Source organism: Adiantum capillus-veneris, chromosome 1, assembly GCF_014529385.1.
Source record: "Adiantum capillus-veneris isolate H3 chromosome 1, ASM1452938v2, whole genome shotgun sequence".
Taxonomy (NCBI): Eukaryota; Viridiplantae; Streptophyta; class Polypodiopsida; order Polypodiales; family Pteridaceae; genus Adiantum; species Adiantum capillus-veneris.
The window spans coordinates 109,574,336-109,597,105 of record NC_140931.1 but is presented as its reverse complement, the minus strand read 5'-3'; the positions used below and the strand labels follow the sequence as shown (position 1 = coordinate 109,597,105).

Sequence of the window (22,770 nt, the reverse complement as noted above, 5' to 3'; positions counted from 1 at the left end):
CCACCCCATACCCAAGCTCGACGGGGGTAAGCTTCTGCCAACGCACCCTCAACAGGGTGTGAACCAATACGATGAACGTTTCTACTAGAATTTCACTGGCTTTTTAAAAGTATAGCGCCTACCCATCCCCAAAAGTGACGGGTGCGCATGGATTGAGTGTGTATCCAGCCTTATCCTCCAATAGTTAAAATTTCTTATCAAATAGAGTGAGTCTTTATATTCATTACGCTCTTCCTATTCAAATCACGCCCTTACATCACTTATTCATTATATGCATTCATTACCTCATGACTGCGAGTTGATGCTTGAAAGACCAAGAGCGCATTTCACTCTGCTCTTATGGTTTCCTCGGTCGTTTCTCTCCGCCAGTTTCAGAAAGGTACGCGTACATGCACACCTTCCCTCACACAGCAGACTGCGATTTGCATTTAGGATGTTTCTACATATTTGATTATCGCAAATCAGGCCCGGGTGCGCGCGCGCGTGCGTGTGTGTGTGTGTGTGTGTGAGAGAGAGAGAGAGAGAGAGAGAGAGAGAGAGAGAGAGAGAGGTGGGACAACAAGTTTCAGTAAAGGTTTCTCAAATGATGAGATTGAGATTTTAAATACACGTAAGAAAGAGAGAGGCTTTTATTGACCTCCATTGATATGTTGTCGAGTACTCTGTGAAGCTGATGCTGCAAGGATACCATAGGTCTGCATAGGGGTACCGCAGGTCTTGTGTAGCTTTATTGCAAGCTGCAAGGGAACTGAATTTGGGTTATGATATGCCCGTCACAAAAGTTAGTAACGGCTATGTTGGGACTACTATAGAAGGGTTGCAATTACATTCCATTTTTGAGAGTGCCAGCAAAAATCTAGAGCCAACAATTTATTTAAGACTTTTCAAAGAGGAATCTGGGGTTATCTTGGATTCATCTAGGGGTGTGTGTGTGTGTGTGTGTACATGTACACACACACACACACACATTCACACACACACACACACACACACACACACACACACACACACACACACACAACACACACACACACACACAAAATGTGCGGAGGTTTTATGAGATGATGAACAGCTCATGGATCCTTGAAGGATGGTGTCTATCACCTTCATTGATGTGTCGTGGAGTTCTCTAGCAACTAATGCTACACAGACCATGAATACAAACCTGATTAAAAGACAAAGGCGGGTTGAAGATGAGGCAGGAGAAGATGAATCTCATAAGCTACCACATGGTCATCTTGCATCAATGTGACTCCTAGACTGCTACCAAGGCATCACAATGCACCTGATTTTTGAAGATTTAGAAGAATCAAAATAGATTTTGTGGTTAACTTCTTCGTTAGTCGCTCAAAAGCTGTAAGTGAGTAGGTCTCCACGTGCATGGACCCCCTTTTTTGGCAAGGGCATGCAACGGTGAAGCAATTTCTATAAGCATTCATATAAACTCCTGTAGTAGGAACATAGCCCCAAGAAGTTCCTCATTTTATGCACATTCTTAAATTGTGGCCAACTCTAAATTGCCTCTACCTTGGCTGGATCCATGTAAGCAACCTCAAGCAATATGATTTGGCCCAAGATGTCTATCTCCCTCATGGACTTCCTTCTGTTGATGATGAGCTTATGCTCAAAATGCCTGTGCTAATTGTGTTAGATTTACACCAATCTGTTGCTTCACAGGTCTAGGCATACATGTACGGCTAGTGTGCCTCCGGGCTGGCCACCCTTGGCATATGCATTTTCTCTGCACTGTGCGGCTACCCACTCCCGGCCGTCCACCATTGTCCGGGCGTCCTCATATATATTTCTTTTCTTGTTGGGTCGAGGGGATTTTATTTGGCATTGCCCTACCTCCCCTTGGACACCTATTTATGGGGCCAGGGGATACCCACCTCCATCATCTGGTTATTGTGTTTGGGTCTTCTGCTCATGGTAGTCATGGGGGGTTGATCGCCCCCTCTTCACCATATCTTGGTTGTCTCTCTCTCTCTCTCTCTCTCTCTCTCTCTCTCTCTCTCTCTCTCTCTCTCTCTCTCTCTCTCTCACGCTTCCGCACACGCGCACTCTCACATGATATTAGAGCACATGCCCTCCATGTCCAAGGCGCATCTTTCCCGAGGAGGTCCTCCCTCCCAAGAAGAAGATCAGATTAGCCAGCGTTTTCTGCAGATCTGCCAGCGTTTTGCAAAAACCAAGCACACGATGGAGTCTGGGTTTTTTCTATCGTGGTGGACCCCCACCTCCACTTGTGTTGTTGCTCCCACACCTAGCGATCACCTTTTGGCAGCCAGCGCTGGCCCTTTTGGGCATTTTCGTCGCTAGAAAACCCCTCCCTCCAATTTGTGTTTTCAGCCAGATCTGCGTTTTTGGCCGACAACAGCGTTTTTGCAAGAGGGGGCAGTGTTGGGCCTTGCCATTGGATCTTGCTATTCCTACACGGCTCGGCATCTGCTGGTGCCTCGCCGTCAAAATTCCTCTACATATCCAACAGATTTCAGCCATAAACACTTGCTGTTTTCTCTGTTTTCAGCCCACCTGGTGTTGTTACCTTGACACCCTCCCCAAACCCTCTGCACCGCTCCGGACCCTGTCGGGAGTGTACGAGCACGTTGAAAATCACTGGACAACAGTGTCTTCATCACCTCGCAGTTGCGTTTTTGGGTGGACAGCAGACACATGGCTGGTGTTTTTCGACAAAGGATGAAGTTACCTCCTGCCAAGACACCATCCGGTAATTGTCCGTGCGGTCTCTTAGTGACTGTTGCAGTACACGGTATCTTCGACATCGGCTTTATCATCTACGGGCGTACGATCCTTGGGAGAGCCATTCATTCTAGCCATCATTCGGCAGTGCGCACTCCAGAGGGGGTGGTGACTTGTGGTTTGCTATGGACACACCTATGCACTCATCAAAGGAGTTCACACGAGATATGGCCATGCTCATGGCATATGGGACTCCGACATTCCCAGAGAAGATGTAACAAACTTGGACACTCCAAGTCAAGAATCAATCGCGACAGCACCAAATAACCACTTCAAACAATTCATAGATCACAATAGATTTGCACTGGCCTGGCGGAGTTCCGTGCCTAGAGATATTGGCCCCAAAGACTGGCGCCCCTTTCGGTATTTCTTTTTGTATTAATCAGTTCAAAGTACAAGAGAGTGGGTCGGGTTTCACTCTCAGACTCTGCGTCCAGATGCTCTGAGAAGTGAGGCCCTCACCACTAATTTAAAGATTACAAGGGATGCCCAAAAGCAGAGCCCCAAAAGCTTGAAACAAAAGCAAATTCTCTCTCTCTCTCAATGAGAGTTAAAATAAAGCAATTCAACTCTTTCTCTCATCCAAAATCCGTGTCTAGCAAAAAGCTAGGATTTGCGTCGCTCATTAATTTTTTTTTTTAATAAAAAAAATAGAAATAAAAATCCCCTCCTCGATTTTCAGAAATTAGGGTTTCTGGCAGAAATTAGGGTTTTTGTTGTCCGTAGCCACGTCATCACTTTGTGACATACCCCCCTCTTGAAAGCATTCTAATCGACCGCTATTACGCCTGCAAAACCGACAAAAGCCATAAACCGTCTTAGTAGACACTGACTATTAGTACCTACGTACTAGGAACACACATCTAGCACATGTACAAAATTGACAGTCACATCACACAACATCACAGGACATCACCAGACATCACAGGACATCACATGACATTCAACATTCATTCGGATCTTAGACCATGATTTATCGGCAATGTAGCTAGCAATCACATGTAGGTCCAATCGGGACCTCATCGATGTCCGATTGACTAACCCCTATTGCAACCATGTCTATTCGAGATCAATCAGACCAAAATGCTGCAGTCATTTCGTCTATCAGTTCCTACACTCAAAAGAAGTCAAGAACAAATCAGTATCATTATCAGGAATTCCATTTCATAAAGTCATTCAGCAGAATCCTATCAGCTCTCAGTATCCTTGAAGCTCAAAGAGACATTAGTGACTTTAGTATCAAAATCAAGGCATCTGTTGACAAAGGAGCGGAGTAACTCCCCTCTTGTGCATCCCACTACACCAGATTTTTCGGCCAAGCTGAATTTCTGGGTTCCGTTTGGAGTAGACTATGCTAAACCAAAACATCGAGGTAAAGTTTCACAATCCGAGGAGTATCTGCTAGGTCCTCCTCCTCCATCCACTTCGCATCAAATGCAGGAAAGTTCTTGAACTTAACCAAGAACCGCCTTCGGACTTTACCTTTAGTCTTCGTATCCTTATGTGCCAAATCTGTTCAGGAACAAGGATCTCCTCGTTTTCTTCCACTTCGGGTTGCTCATCAGGCTCCCTATCATTAGGCACATCACCTTTAAAAGGTTTCAAGAGACTCACATGGAATGCATTGTGAATCCTCCAAGTATTTGGCAGTTTCAATCGGAAGGAGACATCATTTATCTTTTCAGTAATTTGGAAAGGTCCGTAGTATCGCATAATAAGCTTTTTCTTTCTCTTTTTCTTTCTTAGGCGTGCCTTCTCAAAAGAAAGAGAATCCAATCATCCTCCTTCAGTTGCAAGTCGCGACGATGGCGATCCGCTGCCTTTTTCTGTCGTTCTTGAGACTTTTGCAAAGTCTCGCGAACCTTGGCAAAAGCTGTATCCAAATTTCGTGAATATTCATCCGCTTCAAATATCTAATCTTTCGTGCTCAGGAAGGATGGAACCTTCGTAGCACTTTCAACAATCTCAAATGGCGTCTTCCCTGTCGAAGAGTGTATCTTGTTATTGTAGGCAAATTCCACCAAAGGTAAGTTCTTTTCCCATTGAGTCTTCTGATCCGAGATACAAGACTTCAATAAATCTAAAAGCACTGAATTGGCAATCTCAGATTGCCCGTCAGTCTGCAAATGGAACGATGATGAGAACTGCAACCACGTGCCAATGTTCTCCCAAATTGCCTTCCAAAACAAACTCATAAATCTGGGGTCTCTGTCGGAGACAATCGTCTCAGACGTGCCATGTAATCGGAAAATCATCTGATCATTCTGTGTTCTCGGGAGATCAAAAATGAAATCCATTTCAATATTTTCCCAGGGGCGGGTGGGTATGCTCAAAGGCTGTAACAATTCCTGTGCCTTATGCCTGTCAAACTTGACCTTCTGGCATACTGCGCACAAACTCTTCCACATCCTTTTTGAGTCTCGACCAAAAGAAGTATCTCTCTACCCCTTCATGGTGGTAGCAATGCCGCGGTGACCCATAAAAGGTGGACAGTGGCATTCAGTCATAACCTTTTCCCGCAACGGCTGTGTAACGCACAACATAGTCTTTCTCATCAAGTAGCCTTCTCGAAGGGAGTATCCAGCTACTGTCTCCCCATCCCGTATTCGTGTGAAAATATCTGCAAAATTGTATCTGTGGCATATGGATCGACCATATCCTCGAAGCTCCTATGATGTATCGTGGAAATAGCCAGAACCAACGGCTTCCGAGACAAAGCATCTGCCACCACATTCTTCTGTCCCCGCACACGGACAATCTGGAAGTGAAACCGTGACAAGATGTTCGCCCACCGCATCTGCTTTTCTGAAAGCTGCTTCTGTGGCAAGAAGTAGCGCAAACTCTGATGGTCTGTAAAGACAGTAAAATCCGCTCTGAGTAGGTAATGCCGCCATTGAGTAAGAGCATGGATAACCGCCAAAAGCTCTTTCTCATATATCTGTGCTGTCATCTCCGGCCTAGAGAACAATTGGCTCTCGTAAGCAATGACATGGCCTTCTTGCATCAAGACCGCACCTAGACTACGACCACAAGCATCACAATATACTTCAAATGACTTCTGTAAGTCCGGCAAAGTCAAAATTGGTCCCGTAGTCAATTTCTCTTTCAAGGTCCGAAAGGTAGTCACCTCTGTGGATCCCCACGAGAAAGGGACTCCTTTCTGTATCAAGATATGCAACGGGGAAGCAACCTCTGCGAACTTTCAAATGAACCGTCTGTAGTACGAACACAGTCCCAAGAAGCTTTCAACTTCATGGACATTCTGCAAATTGGGCCAATCACAGATAGTGTCTATCTTGGCCGGATCCATTTGCACTCTTGTTTTGCTGAGACAAAGTCTCCCAAAAAAAATGTATCTCTGAATCATATGATCTCTGTGTTCTGCTTCATTCTTGGAGAAAACAATGATATCATCAAAGAAAGTGCCAACAAATAGCCTGTACTCTTGAAAAATCCTATCCATCATCCGGTTAAATGTTGCAGGAGCATTGGTTAAGCCAAAAGGCATCACCAAAAACTCAAATAACCCAAAAGTCGTCCGAAAGGCTGTCTTGTAGACATCTCCCGGCGCGATTCGGATTTGATGATATCCACTCTTCAAGTCAATCCTACTAAAGTACGAGGATCCCTGTAACCTGTCGAGTATATCATCGATCCTAGGAATTGGAAATCTGTTCTTGATAGTGATTTCGTTGAGAGCACTATAATCGATACACATTCTCCAAGATCCGTCTTTCTTCAAATCCAACAAATGTGGAGAGCAATACGGTGAAGTACTATGCAGGACAAGACCCTTTTCCAAGAGGTCTTTCACTGGGTTCATAATCTTTTTATTCTGTACTCGGCTCACACGGTAAGGTGGCCGGTTTGGTGGCGTGCTTCTAGGTATCAGATCAATTGTTTAATCTTCAGGCCCTTTGAAGAGCAATCGGCATGAGTGTGGAGAAAAATCTTGGCGTTCTTTTGATCAGGTCAAAACATATTCAACCTTTATCCATCGTTCAGTTCTCTCCCAAAAGAATGAGTAAGAAACTGAAGTTCATCAAGTACAATCTCTAAGGCCTTCATTTATCAAAGTCGCTTTCTCGGCCTGGTAGTCAACCACAGCGTAGCTCTTGTGGTACCAAGGGATCCTGAGTAGAACGTCACTCGCGTGCCCTGAACACCCCTGTCATTGCAAACGAAGTTTGCCAATGCTTAGTGTAATGGCAACATTCCATTCGGGTGCCAGTCGAACTACCTCCGCCTGTGGCGTCAGTTTGTCGGGTGTAATTCCAAATCGAGCCGCCAATTCCAAGTGAAAAGAAGTTGGCCTTGGCTCCTTCAAAAGAGCTTATTGATCCTTCACTTTGCCCCAAAAGCGGCAAAGTTTGTACTTTCATTCATTAGATTCGGTGCATGTCCCACGCCATGTGGTACCAGTTCTGCTTTTCTATCTGCCTTTTCTGCCACGTTCCTCAGCTGCTCTCGAACTCTCAGGCCTGTCGTCGTCTTTATCGTTCTGTTCTTTCTGTGCCTTTTTAGGGCACTTCGCGGAGATATGTCCCCGTTCCCCGCATCCAAAGCACTTCCCCTATCTGATTAAGCGAGCTCTCTCCTCGGGAGTAAGCTTGGGTCGTGCATCCTTTTTCTCTGGGTTGCTCTTTTTCTTTCTACTTTTATTCCCAGAAATCTGTTCGGCTCGTTGTGTCATGGCCTCATCTGTGGGGTAGGTTAGACTTCCAGAGTGAATGGCAAAGCCCCGCTTCGCATGACTCATCAACTCCTGAATAGAAGCTGACTTCTGTTCCAAGCAGTGATCTCGGATCTTTGTAGGTAGACCCAAGGTGAACCGCTCAATCTGTTCTTTGAATGAGATCTTCTTGAATGAAGAGGCGGGTAGAAAAGAGCTCCCGAATCATTCACAATAAGCATTGATTGTATCTTTCTTGGTCATCCGAAGATGGTTGTATGAGCATTCCCCTTAAGGTAAGAGGTAGCTCTCCGAATCTTGGAGTGATTTGAATAGCGTCCTCCCGTGAAAGCAATGTCAAACTACTGTATAAAAGACAAAGCCTTCGAAGCATCTGAGTATCATGAAAAAGTATCAAACTTGATCGAGTGGCCACCTTCCTTAAACTCTCGGACTTTCTTGCTTTTATCTTCGAGAAAGTCATACTGGTTGGCTTTGTAAAAATTCTTCTTGTTCGCATAGAAGTTTCCATCATCAGAATCTGAGCTGTCTGTAGACGAGTCCTCAATAGAACTGTCAGTCTCTGGGCGAGATTTAGTCTTCTTTGCCTTTTTCTTGCCCTTTCCGAAGCTTTGTTTCTTGCTTCGCTTTTTACTTTTTCTGTCTTCTTCGCTTGAATCTGAAGAGCTAGAAGAACTGTCAGAAGAAGAAGAAGAAGAAGAAGAAGAAGAAGAACTAGGTACTCCTTCAAATCGAACACGCTTCTTCCGTTTCTTTGCCTTGTCAAAAGTCGACTGACAACCCAAATATCTCGGGAAGTCAGTGCTTTTCTTCTGCTTTTTGCCATGCTTTTTCGCTTTCTTTTGCGTGCCAAAAAGCTGAGCAATTCGTGCATCAACCACCTCTTCCAATTCCTTCTCTGAATATTTCTTGGGAGCAGGAGGTTTCTTGAGAGTGGGTTTCAGGGGTGGTATAGTGGTTTTCTACCACTGCTCATGCACTTCCTGAAAAGAAGTCTCGCTCGTATATTTTGCAAATTTTGGGTCCTTCGCAAAATTGAGCATCATCTTTGTTGCATCGCCGATCAATTGACGACGCGTCATCTCTGTTTGCTCCGCCTGAGTAGGCCGAGGCGGGCCATACTTTCTGTTTGAATCTTCGTGGTGATCCCTGTCCGCATCTCCAAATGCAGAGGGAGTCGACTGATCCTTGCGTGAAGCCATAGGTGCCGCGGAAAAAAAATTGGGGATCGGATTTCCCGTAGAAGAGAAATCGGCAGTGCTCTGATACCACTGTAACAGACTTGGACACTCCAAGTCAAGAATCAATCGCGACAGCACCAAAAAACCACTTCAAATAATTCACAGATCACAATAGATTTGCACTGGCCCGGCGGACTTCCTTGCCTAGAGATATTGGCCCCAAAGACTGGCGTCCCTTTCGGTATTTCTCTTTGTATTAATCAGTTCAAAGTCCAAGAGAGTGGGTCGGGTTTCACTCTCAGACTCTGCGTCCAGATGCTCTGAGAAGTGAGGCCCTCACCACTAATTTAAAGGTTACAAGGGATGCCCAAAAGCAGAGCCCCAAAAGCTTGAAAGCAATAGCAAATTCTCTCTCTCTCTCTCTCTCTCTCTCTCTCTCTCTCTCTCTCTCTCTCTCTCTCTCTCTCTCTCTCTCTCTCAATGAGAGTTAAAATAAAGCAATTCAACTCTTTCTCTCATCCAAAATCCTTGCATAGCAAAAAGCTAGGATTTGCGTCGCTCATAAATTTATAAAATTTTTAATAAAAAAATCGCCTTTGTGATTTTCAAAAATTAGGGTTTTTGGCAGAAATTAGGGTTTGCAAGAATTTTAGGGTTTCTGTTGTCCGTAGCCACGTCATCACTTTGTGACAGAAGACACCACCATCTTGGGTGGACAGACACTTACCACTTTACCTCGACACGTCAGATCACTTGCTTACACATGAGCATCTACATGGACTTAGGAAGAGGATCTTGGATCTCTTCTTGGAGAGATTCATTGCTTGGATCTACACATTGGAGTGGGATTTTAGTGCTTTGGACTCTCTTGGAGAGTTTACTCGCGAGATGCGGGAGATCAGGCATTCTGGTAGTGCAGTTGCTCTTCTACACTCTGTCACAAAGTGATGACGTGGCTGACAGCAGAAACCCTAATTTCTGCCAGAAACCCTAAAATTCCTGCAAACCCTAATTTTTGCCAGAAACCCTAATTTCCGGAAATTGCGGAGGCTTTTTTTTTTTTTTGGGGAAAATGATGAGCGACGCGAATTTTGCTTTTTTTTTAATAAAAAAAGAGAAAAGACTCTCTAAGAGAGAGAGAGAACTGATGCTTCTTATTTTAAAAGCTTTTGGGGCTCTGCTTTTGGGCATCCCTTGTAACCTTTAAATTAGTGGTGAGGGCCTTACTTCTCAGAGCATCTGGACGCAGAGTCTGAGAGTGAAACCCTAGCTACTCTCTTGTACTTTGATCTGATTAATACAAAAAGAAATACCGAAAGGGGCGCTAGTTTTTGGGGCCAATATCTCTAGGCACGGAACTCCGCGGGCCAGTGCAAATCTATTGTGATCTGTGAATTGTTTTGAAGTGGTTATTTGGTGCTGTCGCAGTTGATTCTTGACTTGGAGTGTCCAAGTCTGTTACAGTGGTATCAGAGCACGGCCGATTTCTCTTCTACGGGAAATCCGATCCCCGAATATTTTTTTCCGCGGCACCTATGGCTTCAGGCAATGATCAGTTGACTCCCACTGCATCTGGAGATGCGGGTTGGGATCACAACGAAGATTCAGGCAGAGAGTATGGCCCGCCTCGGCCTACTCAGGCGGAGCAAAAAGAGATGGAGCGTCGTCAGTTGATTGGCGATGCAACAAAGATGATGCTCAATTTTGCCAAGGACCCGAAGATGGCAAAATATATGAACCTGACCTCTTTGGAAGAGGTACAGACGGAATGGCAGAGAACCACAACACCACTCCCGAAACCCGCTCTCAAGAAACCTTCTGCCTCCAAGAAAATATACGGAGAAGGAACTTGAGAACGTGGTTGATGCATGGATTGCTCAGCTTTTTGACGCGCAAAAGAAAGCCAAAAAGCACGGCAAAAAGCAGAAGAAAGGCATTGACATCCCGGGATATTTGGGTCGTCGGTCGACATTTGACAAGGCAAAGAAATTGAAGAAGCGCGTCAAGTTTGAAGACCTACCCAGTTCTTCTTCTTCTTCTCCTGACAGTTCTTCTAGCTCCTCGGATTCGAGCGAAGAAGACAGAAAAATCAAAAAGCGAAGCAAGAAACAAAGCTTCGGAAAGGGCAAGAAAAAGGCAAAGAAGGCTACATCTCGCCCAGAGACTGACAGTTCTACTGAGGACTCGTCTACAGACAGCTCGGATTCCGATGACGGAAAGTTTTATGCGAACAAGAAGAATTTTTACAAAGCCAACCAGTATGACTTTCTCGAAGATAAAAGTAAGAAAGTCCGAGAGTTTAGGGAAGGTGGCCACTCGATCAAGTTTGATACTTTTCAAGATACTCAGATGCTTCGAAGGCTTTGTCTTTTATACAGCAGTTTGACATCGCTTTCGCGGGAGGACGCTATTCAGAGCACTCCAAGATTCGGAGAGCTGCCTCTTATTTTAAGGGGAATGCTCGCACTTGGTGGTCCACGCTTCTATTAAGCAAGACTGTGCCAGTTACATGGCTGAAATTCAAGAGGCTTTTTATTTCTTCTTGGTTGACTCAAGAGTTTGAGTGAGATATACGAGTTGCTTGGAACCATCTCCGGATGACCAAGAGCGATACAGTGAATTCTTACTGTGAAAGATTCAATAACTCTTTTCTACCCGCCTCTTCATTCAAGAAGATCTACCTACAGAGATCCGAGATCATTGCTTGGAACAGAAGTCAACTTCTATTCAGGAGTTGATGAGTCATGCGAAGTGGGGCTTTGCCATTCACTCTGGCAGTCTGACCTACCCCACAGATGAGGCCATGACACAACGAGCCGAACAGACTTCTGGGAATGAAAGTAGAAAGAAAAAGAGCAACCCAGAGAAAAATGATGCATGACCCAAGCTTACTCCTGAGGAGAGAGCTCGCTTCATCAGATAGGGGAAGTGCTTTGGATGCGGGGAACAAGGACATATCTCCGCGAAGTGCCCTAATAAGGCACATAAAGAACAGAATGATAAAGATGACGACAGGTCTGAGAGTTCGAGAGCAGCTGAGGAATGTGGCAGAAAAGGCAGATAGAAAAGCAGAATTGGTACCACATAGTGTGGGACCTGCACCGAATCTAATGAATGAAAGTATCAACTTTGCCGCTTTTGGGGCAAAGTGAAGGATCAGGAAGCTCTTTTGAAGGAGCCAAGGCCAACTTCTTTTCACTTGGAATTGGCGGCTCGATTTGGAATTACGCCCAACAGACTGACGCCACAGGCGGAGGTAGTTCGACTGGCACCCGGATGGGATGTTGCCATTACACTGAGCATTGGCAAACTTCGTTTGCAATGACAGGGGTGTTTAGGGCATGTGCGTGACGTTCTACTCAGGATCCCTTGGTACCACAAGAACTACGCCGTGGTTGACTATCGGGCCGAGAAAGCGACTTTGATAAATGAAGGGCTTAGAGATTGTACTTGATGAACTTCAGTTTCTTACTCATTCTTTTGGAAGAGAACTGAACGATGGATAAAGATTGAATATGTTTTGACCCGATTAAAAGAATGCCAAGATTTTTCTCCACACTCATGCCGATTGATTTTCAGAGGGCCTGAAGATCAAACCATTGATCTGATACCTGGAAGCACGCCACCGAATCGGCCACCTTATCGTGTGAGCCGAGTACAGAATGAAAAGATTATGAACCTAGTGAAAGACCTCTTGGAAAAGGGTCTTGTCCAGCCTAGTACTTCACCGTATTGCTCTCCAGTGTTGTTGGTTTTGAAGAAAGATGGATCTTGGAGAATGTGCATCGATTATAGCGCTCTCAACAAAATCACCATCAAGAACAAATTGAAGGGGATCGGGGAGCACCACAGACGGAGAGTGAGAGAGAGAGAAGGAGACACACAACACAGATATGGGTGGGGAGACTGTGAAGTGGCAGCTCCCCCTATATAGTATACTCACTATAAGTATAGGGTAACAATGGGCGGGCGCCCATGACCTGGGCGACCGGTCAAGGCACATAGGCCTTAACCCCAACAACCTCCCACTTAAAGGCCAATGTGCCTTTAAGCAAGATCTACTAGTGTACAACTAATAGAAGGTGAGATATTCTCTCAACCTATGCCCACTGACTCTCGATGAGCTAGTGCATCCGGCTCTACTGATAGACAAACATCTCGCTGCGGAAGCCACACAGAGCTAGCTCCAAGCTCTGCAAAGAGTCTACAAGAGCTCATGCACTCCTGCAAGTATCGGTTCAATACCTGCAAACCTCCCCTATGCTCTATACCGAGATCAGTCATCGAACAACTAATCAACCCTGCTGCAAATGCTCCCACTGCAGCTGCTATGTCGAGCCTCGAGATCAGCATCTCGTACATGAGGACACCGAATGTTGATGCAACCCTGGCAACCTCTGCCACCTCCAACTCAAAACTCAACTCATGGTAATCCTGTCCCCTATCATAGAGACCATGGCACTCTGACTCCGAGCTCTAGAGTGACTCCTCGTGCCCACCACATATTACATGTGTACCAAGAGTATCCATTTGTCCTGAATCTGCATCAAGCTCTGGCATAAGCATATCAAGAAATGACTCCACAATAGCCGACATCTCAGCATCCATGTGAGTCATCTCTGTCATCACCTCTGATGACTCATCCTGCTGTGACTCACTAGAGCTATCCCGCTCTACCTGTGCATCCGTAGACGCAACCTGCACAACAAGGTCACTGCTCTGTACTCCATGCAAAGCATCCTACAACCCACAAGCAAAAGAGACTCACCTGCTCTCTCGCTCTCTACCTGGTTGCATGATCACAGAGACAACACCGTCTCTCGCGTGATCCACATGCAATGGGTAACCTGTACCACTCCTGACACCTCTCGCAATCACTAGCGAACCCAAATGCATCACAAAATCTCGCTCTCGTAGCGAAATCTGACATCCACAATCTCTAAGCTGACCAATCGAGATCAAACTCACTGTCAAATTTGGTACATAGCGCACATGTCGTAACAAGTAAGATGCACCACTCGGTAATGACAGTCTCACATCTCCTGCACCTGCTATCGCATGCACTGATCCATCGGTCAAACGTACACTGTCAAGCATCCCGCTAGAATAGCTACAAAACCATTCACGATGCGACGTGACATGAAACATAGCATCTGCGTCTAGCAACCACTGCGAAGGGAGTGCACTATCCACATGTATAGCATCTCGTGCATAGCTCGAGGTAAAAGTGACATCCCCGTCACTAGTATACTTCGACACTACATCTGCCTCAACTGTCAAAGCAACTGAGTCCATGGCATCACTACATACATCTCTGAGACTGCCATGTCTCCTACGATGTCGCATACGACAAAAACAGCGCCGTCTAACGTGTCCAGAATGACCACAATACCAACATATCACCTATCGGCGTACTCGTGAATGTACATGTCTCACACGAGTCCTTGATGAATCAGATCTATCATACATATCATGTAATCTGCGCCAAAGTGCTCTCGAAGTAGTCTCATACATAACAAGAGCATATACAGATTCCGCAAGGTGCAAAGAGAGCGTAGATAGTGCCATCTCCTCTAGCTCCTGCCACTGATCGTCAGACATGTTTGAAGGTCTACCTACATCACCACTCAATGGTCGATGCAACCCTCGCTGTGTCAATACATCAAGCATACACTCTCTCCATGCCGCAAAGTCTGACCCATCAAACACGCGCATCTGTGAGAGGTCACAATCTGATCGATCACCTGTCTCTGCCATGAGCACAATGTAGCAAACTAGAAAGCAAAACCACCTCACCAACAACACCTGAAAACTGTCTACCAATATGGCCAGAAACACAATGTAAAACCTGTGTGACACACTCCAAAATAGAGCTCCCGCGATGTCAATACAAGCCTCGCCTGCTCTAGTATCACATTGCAATCTGTGAGCTAATCACCAAGCCCACACTATGCGGTATCGATGCATACACATGCACAAATCTCCCACCTGCAGAGAACACCGCACACAAATGCTGAGTGCAACCTGCAATCTCTACCTAGATCGCATAAATGATATGCATAAAACTCCTGGGAAAATTTCGCCAGAGTTTCGACGCACAATGGCTGTCAACACAAAATAACCATTGTCCTGCAAGCTCAATACAATGAGCAATCAATGCGCATCAAACTACACTCAACATACATGCATAAGCTTTGCAAAACTATGGCAAACAATGCTCGAGATCACAAGACTCTCCCACCCGAGAGCAAACCACTGTCTCAAGCAAAGAAAGATACACAACTCCTCACTCTTGCGAGAGTGGATACAAAAACACAAAACTGTGTGCAAACTGACAAAACCTGTCAAAGTGAGAGTAAACACTCGATCACAAACTATGGCGAGAATCTGGGAAAAAATCGGACAGAATTTCCTTTGAAAACTGAGCAAAAACTCAAGTACAATCTCTACCATAAACCATAACACTACTCAATGCCAATGAGTAGAAATGCCAAAATGGCTCCACATTTTCACATACAATGGCAATCCGTACTCAACGTACATCAATGGAGTGACCGCGCATAAGCAAGCGCCAAAAGATTTGCAATCCGGAAACTTATTCAATGCGAAAACAATGCTCTCAAGAGAGCTCACCGGCACTTGAAAGTGCTCGTCAAAATGCATGTATAATGGGCATCAACCATGCGCCATAACCATATGCAAACCATCCGCAAAGACCATGAATCCAAGCACAAAATCACTGCCAAAGTATCTTGTGAAAACCAGTGAAAGAAGCTCCACTTGTGTGCTCCAAAAACCTGCGTCTCTCAAGAGAACGCCTCGATGGTGTGTAAACGCCTCCGTACTTCGTTGCCCAAGTCTACCAAAAAACCCTCAAACCACAAGCTTAACACAAGCTGCAATTGCATCTTCAGCTCAGAATTTATGCACTCAACTTCAAGCATCTCCCGTGCTTCCAAAAGTGCATCAAACTCGCACACAATGCGACAACAGAAAATCTGGAATTTCTGTATACAGTCAGTCTGAGCTGAATATCAGCAAAACGGTGAGGAATTTGCAAAAAGTTTTTTCTGCAAAGTTGTAGACCACGTTGAAACGGATGGGAATCGCGGATAGAATTCTCAGATCTGCATTCTACAAGGAGAAAAACAAATCTGAAAACAGTGCTGCTGCGCACACAGTTTTAGGGCAGCACCTTCACTTACACACAATCTTCCACACTCCTTTCTGAGCTTCCACAAGAGCATACATCACGCTCAATTGAGCTCACAAGCTCCCATTGCATTCTCACAAAGCTTCCAAGCTTTCTTAATCTCTCCACCGTCGAGAGAGAGCGAGCTATCGCCTCGAAGCTCTCAAAGCCGTCGTGCTCTCCGCGGTCACCATAGCTCTGATACCAATTGAAGGGGATCGGGGAGCACCAGAGACGGAGAGTGAGAGAGAGAGAAGGAGACACACGACACAGATATGGGTGGGGAGACTGTGAAGTGGCAGCTCCCGCTATACAGTATACTCACTATAAGTATAGGGTAACAATGGGCGGGCGCCCATGACCTGGGCGACCGGTCAAGGCACATAGGCCTTAACCCCAACACAGATTTCCGATTCCTAGGATCGATGATATACTCGACAGGTTACAAGGATCCTCGTGCTTTAGCAGGATTGACTTGAAGAGTGGATATCATCAGATCAAGATAGCGCCAGGAGATGTCTACAAGACAACTATTCGGACGACTTTTGGGTTATTTGAATTTTTGGTGATGCCTTTTGGCTAACCAATGCTCCTGCGACATTTAACCGGATGATGGACACGATTTTTCGAGAGTACAGGCTATTTGTTGGCACTTTCTTTGATGACATCATTGTTTTCTCCAAGAATGAGGCAGAACACAGAGATCATCTGCTTCAAGTCTTCAAGCATTACGAGATCACACGTTAGTGATTAATGCAAAGAAAAGTGAATTTTTCCTACCAGAGATACACTTTTTGGGACACATTGTGTCAGCAGCAGGAGTGCAAATGGACCCGGCCAAGATAGAGACTATCCGTGATTGGCCCGATTTGAGGAATGTCCATGAAGTTAGAAGCTTCTTGGGACTGTGTTCGTACTACAGGCGGTTTATACGAAAGTTTGTAGAGGTTGCTTCCCCTTTGCATACCTTGACTCAGAAAGGAGTGCCTTTCTCGTGGGGACCCACAAAGGTGACTGCCTTTCTGACATTGAAAGAGAAATTGACTACGAGACCTATTTTGACTTTGCCGGACTTGCAGAAGTAATTTGAAGTATATTGTGATGCTTGTGGTCGTAGTCTGGGTGCGGTCTTGATGCAAGAAGGCCATGTCATAGCTTACGAGAGCCGTTTGTTCTTTAGGCCGGAGATGACAGCACAGATCTATGAGAAAGAGCTTTTGGCGGTCTTACTCAGTGGCGGCATTACCTACTCGGAGCGGATTTTACTGTCTTTACAGACCATCAGAGTTTGCGTTACTTCTTGTCACAGAAGCAGCTTTCGGAAAAGCAGATGCGGTGGGCGAACATCTTGTCACAGTTCCACTTCCAGATTGTCCATGTGAGGGACAGAAGAATGTGGTGGCAGATACTTTGTCTCGGAAACCGTTGGTTTTGGCTATTTCCGCGATACATCATAGGAGCTTCGAGGATATGGTCGATCAGTATGCCACAGATACAGATTTTGCAGATAATTTCACACGGATACGGGATGGGGAGACAGTAGCTGGAAACTCCCTTCGGGAAGGCTACTTGATGAAAAAGACTATGTTGTGCGTTACACAGCCGTTGAGGGATAAGGTTATGACTGAATGCCACTGTCCACCTATTACGGGTCACCGCGGCATTGCTACCACCATGAAGGGGGTAGAGAGATACTTCTTTGGGCCGAGACTCAAAAAGGATGTGGAAGAGTTTGTGCGCAGTTGCTTGGTATGCCAGAAGGTCAAGTTTGACAGGCATAAGGCATAGGGATTGTTACAGCCTTTACCCATACCCACCCACCCCTGGGAAAGTATTGCAATGGATTTCATTTTTGATCTCCCGAGAACACATAAAGATGACGATGATTTTCCGATTACATGGCACGTCTGAGACGATTGTCTCCGACAGAGACCCCAGATTTATGAGTTTGTTTTGGAAGGCAATATTGGCACGCAGTTGCAGTTCTCGTCATCGTTCCACTTGCAGACTGACGGGCAATTTGAGATTGCCAATTCAATGATTTTAGATTTATTGAAATCTTGTATCTCGGATCAGAAGACTCAATGGAAAAAGAACTTACCTTTGGTGGAATTTGCCTACAATAACACGATACACTCTTCGACGGGGAAGACGCTATGTGAGATTGTTGAAAGTGCTGCGAAGGTTCCATCCTTCCTGAGCATGAAGATTAGATATTTGAAGCGGATGAATATTTGTGAGATATGGATATGGCTATTGCCAAGGTTCGCGAGACTTTGTAGGAGTCTCAAGAACGACAGAAAAAGGCAGCGGATCGCCATCGTCGCGACTTGAAATTGAAGGAGGATGATTGGGTGCTCTTACTTTTGAGAAGGCACGCCTACGAAAGAAAAAGGGAAAGGAGAGGCTTTTTCCAAAGCTTAGTATGTGATACTACGGACCTTTCTAGATCATTGACAAGATAAATGATGTCTCCTTCCGATTGAAACTGCCAGATACTTGGAGGATTCATAATGCATTGCATGTGAGTCTCTTGAACCCTGTTAAGGGTGATGTGCCTGATGATGGGAAGCTTGATGAGCAACCCGCAGTGGAAGAAAACGAGGAGACCCTTGTTCTTAAACAGATTTTGGCACGTACGGATACGAAGAAAGGTAAAGTCTGAAGGCGGTTCTTGGTTTAGTTCAAGAAATTTCCTGCATTTGATGCGAAGTGGATGGAGGAGGAGGACCTAGCAGATACTCCTCGGATTGTGAAACTTTACCTCGATGCTTTGGTTTAGCATAGTCTACTCCAAACGGAACCCAGAATTCAGCTTGGCCGGAGATCTGGTGCAGTGGGATGCACAAAAGGGGAGTTACTCCACTCCTTTGTCAACAGATGCCTCGATTTTGATACTAAAGTCATTGATGTCTCTTTGAGCTTCAGGGATACTGAGAGCTGACAGTATTCTGCGGGATGACTTTATGAACTGAAATTCCTGATTATGATACTGATTTGTTCTTGACTTCTTGTGAGTGCAGGAACTGATAGCCGAAATGACTGCAGCATTTTGGTTTGATTGATCTCGAATAGACATGGTTGCAATAGGGGTTAGTCAATCGGACATCGATGAGGTCTCGATTCGACCTAGATGTGATTGCTAGCTACATTGCCGATAAATCATGGTCTAAGATCCGAATGAATGTTCAATGTCATGTGATGTCTGGTGATGTCCTGTGATGTGACTGTCGATTTTGTACATGTGCTAGATGTGTGTTCCTAGTACGTAGGTACTAACAGTCAGTGTCTGCTAAGACGGTTTATGGCTTTTGTCGGTTTTGCAGGCGTAATCGCGGTCGATTACAATGCTTTCAAGAGAGGGGTATGTCACAAAGTGATGACATGGTGGACAGCAGAAACCCTAATTTTTGCCAAAAACCCTAAAATTCCTACAAACCCTAATTTCTGCCAGAAACCCTAATTTCCGAAAATCGCGGTGGCTATTTATTTATTATTATTTTTTTTTGGAAAATAATGAGCGACGCGAATTTTGCTTTTTTTTTAATAAAAAAAGAGAAAAGACTCTCTAAGAGAGAGAGAGAACTGATGCTTTTTATTTTAAAAGCTTTTGCGGCTCTGCTTTTGGGCATCCCTTGTAACCTTTAAATTAGTGGTGAGGGCCTCACTTCTCAGAGCATCTGGACGCAGAGTTTGAGAGTGAAACCCTAGCCACTCTCTTGTACTTTGATCTGATTAATACAAAAAGAAATACCGAAAGGGGTGCCAGTCTTTGGGGCCAATATCTCTAGGCACGGAACTCCGCCAGGCCAATGCAAATCTATTGTTATCTGTGAATTGTTTTGAAGTGGTTATTTGGTGCTGTCGCGGTTGATTCTTGACTTGGAGTGTCCAAGTCTGTTACACACTCCTGATCATTTGGATTGCTACCTTCAGAGTTGCTTACACTCACTCTCCGTAACCTTACAACAAACTTATCCCCTGACCTGGGCAGTAGGCCACTCCCAGCTCATTCACATTGAGAGCCACACCGAGATGCGGTTTGGTGGTGTTGTTGGCGCGGATTCTGTTTTGGTTGACACTGGAGGATTGGAGGCAGGAGATACATGCAAGATGGCACAGATAGCTTGGTCTGGCCTTTCCTCTTCTCAGAGATTATTCACAGCGTAGATTTCTCTGTCTTGCTTCCCTTCTTCATACAAGTCTTGCTTTGATAAACTTGAGAAGAACAAATTGTCGTTCGACTAGCTTGAGATCACGACGATGTCTATCTGCTACTTTCTTATGATTTTCTTGAGATTTAAGGATAGCGTATCTCACTTATGTGCTGCTTTCTTATGCTTTTCTTGAGATCTTACGCGTAAGCGGTATCTAGATCTCGAACAAATTCATTAGCTGTGAATATCTTATCCTTGGTGAGAAGGATTGGAGAAAGGTGTGGTCTGTCGTAAATAATCTTGGAAGGAGCTTTTCCTGTAGAGGAATGTACAGTGTTATTATAGGCAAATTCTGCGAGAGAGACTTCTCTCATTCTCGTTGGTTGTATGGTGCAGCGGAAGTGAATGTTGAACTTTGCTCACGATTAGTGCTCCGAACTTTGCTCTAGGGTTCCTTTTACTTACGGAAGGGAGAGCCTTCCGTTCCTTTAGTGAGAGAGTGCAATGATCACAAACAAAGTAAATGACACTGTGAATGAAGGTGCTGAGAGAGAGAGAGAGAGAGAGAGAGAGAGAGAGAGAGAGAGAGAGAGAGAGAGAAGAATACGACACCAGACGGTTCTCAAACCCTCCTTCAAGGGCCCCCCTCTCTATGGAGAGAGAGGTCTATGCTATTGATTGCACAAATCTGGTACAATAGGCTAGATGCAATGTCGACGACAAGGAGGACGGGCTGAAATCTGAAAACGCTAGGGGCTGAAATCTGCAAATCTGCTAATTGCTGAATTTTGACACTGACGGCAAGGATGGCGATGGCAATGACGCGACGACGATGCACTGAAAATGCAGATGCTGAAATCTGCGGGTTTAGTGAGATTTGCGAGGCTAGGGATTGGATCTGCTGTGTCTAGGTGCTGAAAACTGAAAACGCTGATGTACTTGGGCTGATTTGTTGCCGAAAATTGCAAAACGTTAGGCCAGGTCTGCAACTGCAAAAACGCTAGGTTTGATCTGCAATCTAAAAACGCAAGGTGCTGGGATCTGAAAATGCTGATGGTGTTGGCTGATCTGCGTTGGAAATTGCAAAACGCTAAGCTTGATCTGGAAACTGGAAAAACGCTAGGCCTGATCTGCAATTTGCAAAACGCCAGGGCTGATATGCAACCAAAACGCTATGTGATTTGCTATTGGCTGGAAACGCTAGGCCTCTTGCCGGTCTTGCTGAGTAGGTGCACTGTAAGTTAATGGACTTCTGTTGCCTCTTCTGCCAGATAGTGCTAGCGCTAGGTTTCTTTTATAGAACTTAGCAAATTTGCTGTACCCAGTTTCCAAACAAAGTCATTTATTAATAACAAGTGAAAAATGGATAAAATAGGAAAAATGGGTTTTGTGCACTGTAAAATGCTCATAATGGGTACTCAGTGTCATGCTGATGATCATGCTGTGTGCAACCAGAGGATATGCAACTACATTAAGTGCCTGGACATGCACGGCCTGCGCACAGGCTCACAAAGGTACAAGAAAACTTCCTAAGCTGACCTGAACCTTGGACCTAAAGTAGCTTGTCCACATGCACTAAGGGTTAGATGTGCACATGACATCCCCTGCTTTTCAAAGTGAGGTACTGGTACCGAACTGTATGGAGCGAGGAAGTACGCCAACAATTCCTGTAATCCTGAGAAGAACGCTTCGCCGGCCCACTCTGATGCGTGGTTCGTGCGATACTTAAACTCATGAAGGTCTGCAATGCTTGCTTCTTTGGACCGTGCCGAAAGTGACACAAAATGATCTGTAGCGGCTTCAATGCTTCAATTGCGTCTATGGTCGTGGGTCCACCTTCAAGAATCTCCGAGGAAGAAAATTCTTGAAACCATTCGCAACACAAAACCATAAACATACCCATTCTTAGTAGAGTAACTGGAAAAATACTATTCTTTCTAAAAGACTGTGCATGCAATGGAAATGAACGAAGTGACGGAGTGCCAAACCATTCACCAAACACATGCAAAAAGCGGCCAACTTGCAGATGCCGGCCGAGGGGCCTAAACCCTAAGAAGAACAAATAATAGAAGAAGTCCTACCAACTTATAGAGACCCCGTCCGATGGGGCCCCAAGTGACATAAAGGATTCAAATAAAGCTGGACTCTCATACACACACAAAAGACTTGCGCAAATTGATGACGTGGTAGATTTTCAAAAATCGTGCTGACATGATGACGTGGCAGGCTGTACGGATTTCCGCGTTTTGCGCTGACTATTGTATGGACTTCCGTGATTTATGCTAGCAGCTTTTTGCCATTGCTTTTGGACCAAAAGCTTTTGAGTTTGAAGGCTTTTCATGTAAACTGCTTTTCATAGGCCAAGGGCCTTTAAATATGTGCTAAGGGCTAATTCTGTGGCATGCTTCTTGGAGAAGTGCAAAGTCTGGAGTATCGGCTTGTACTGAGTTGATGCAATACAAAGAAATACCGAAAGGGGCGCCAAGGTTTGGGGCCAATACTCTCTGGGGTGGAATTCCGCCACTCCGTGTTGTGTGTCGTCTCTCTCTCTCTCTCTCTCTCTCTCTCTCTCTCAGTTCTGGTTTTATTGAAGTGCTAAAAGTCTGTTCAGTCTGTTCTTTTCAATTGGCACGTGGTGCCTGTCATGTGACAGTGGTATCAGAGTATCAGGCGTGTGCTTTTTTGGAATCTGAAAGCATACCGATCCTACAAAAGAGGAGACAGAGCTATTGGAATTTTATTTGAGGTATCTACGGCCTCCGATCGTGGACTTATTGGCCACTCCCA

The 22,770-nt window shown here is 45.2% G+C and overlaps 1 protein-coding gene across 1 annotated transcript in view; it reads left to right on the top strand.

Annotated features, from left to right (window-relative positions):
• The first annotated feature begins 225 nt into the window (after positions 1–225).
• LOC147465343 (uncharacterized) overlaps positions 226–22,770 on the top strand; it is an 88,009-nt gene continuing 65,464 nt past the window's right edge. The window contains exon 1 of the mRNA XM_086519529.1: positions 226–379. The gene's annotated coding sequence lies outside the window, so the exon portion shown is untranslated. The remainder of the gene's footprint in view (positions 380–22,770) is intronic.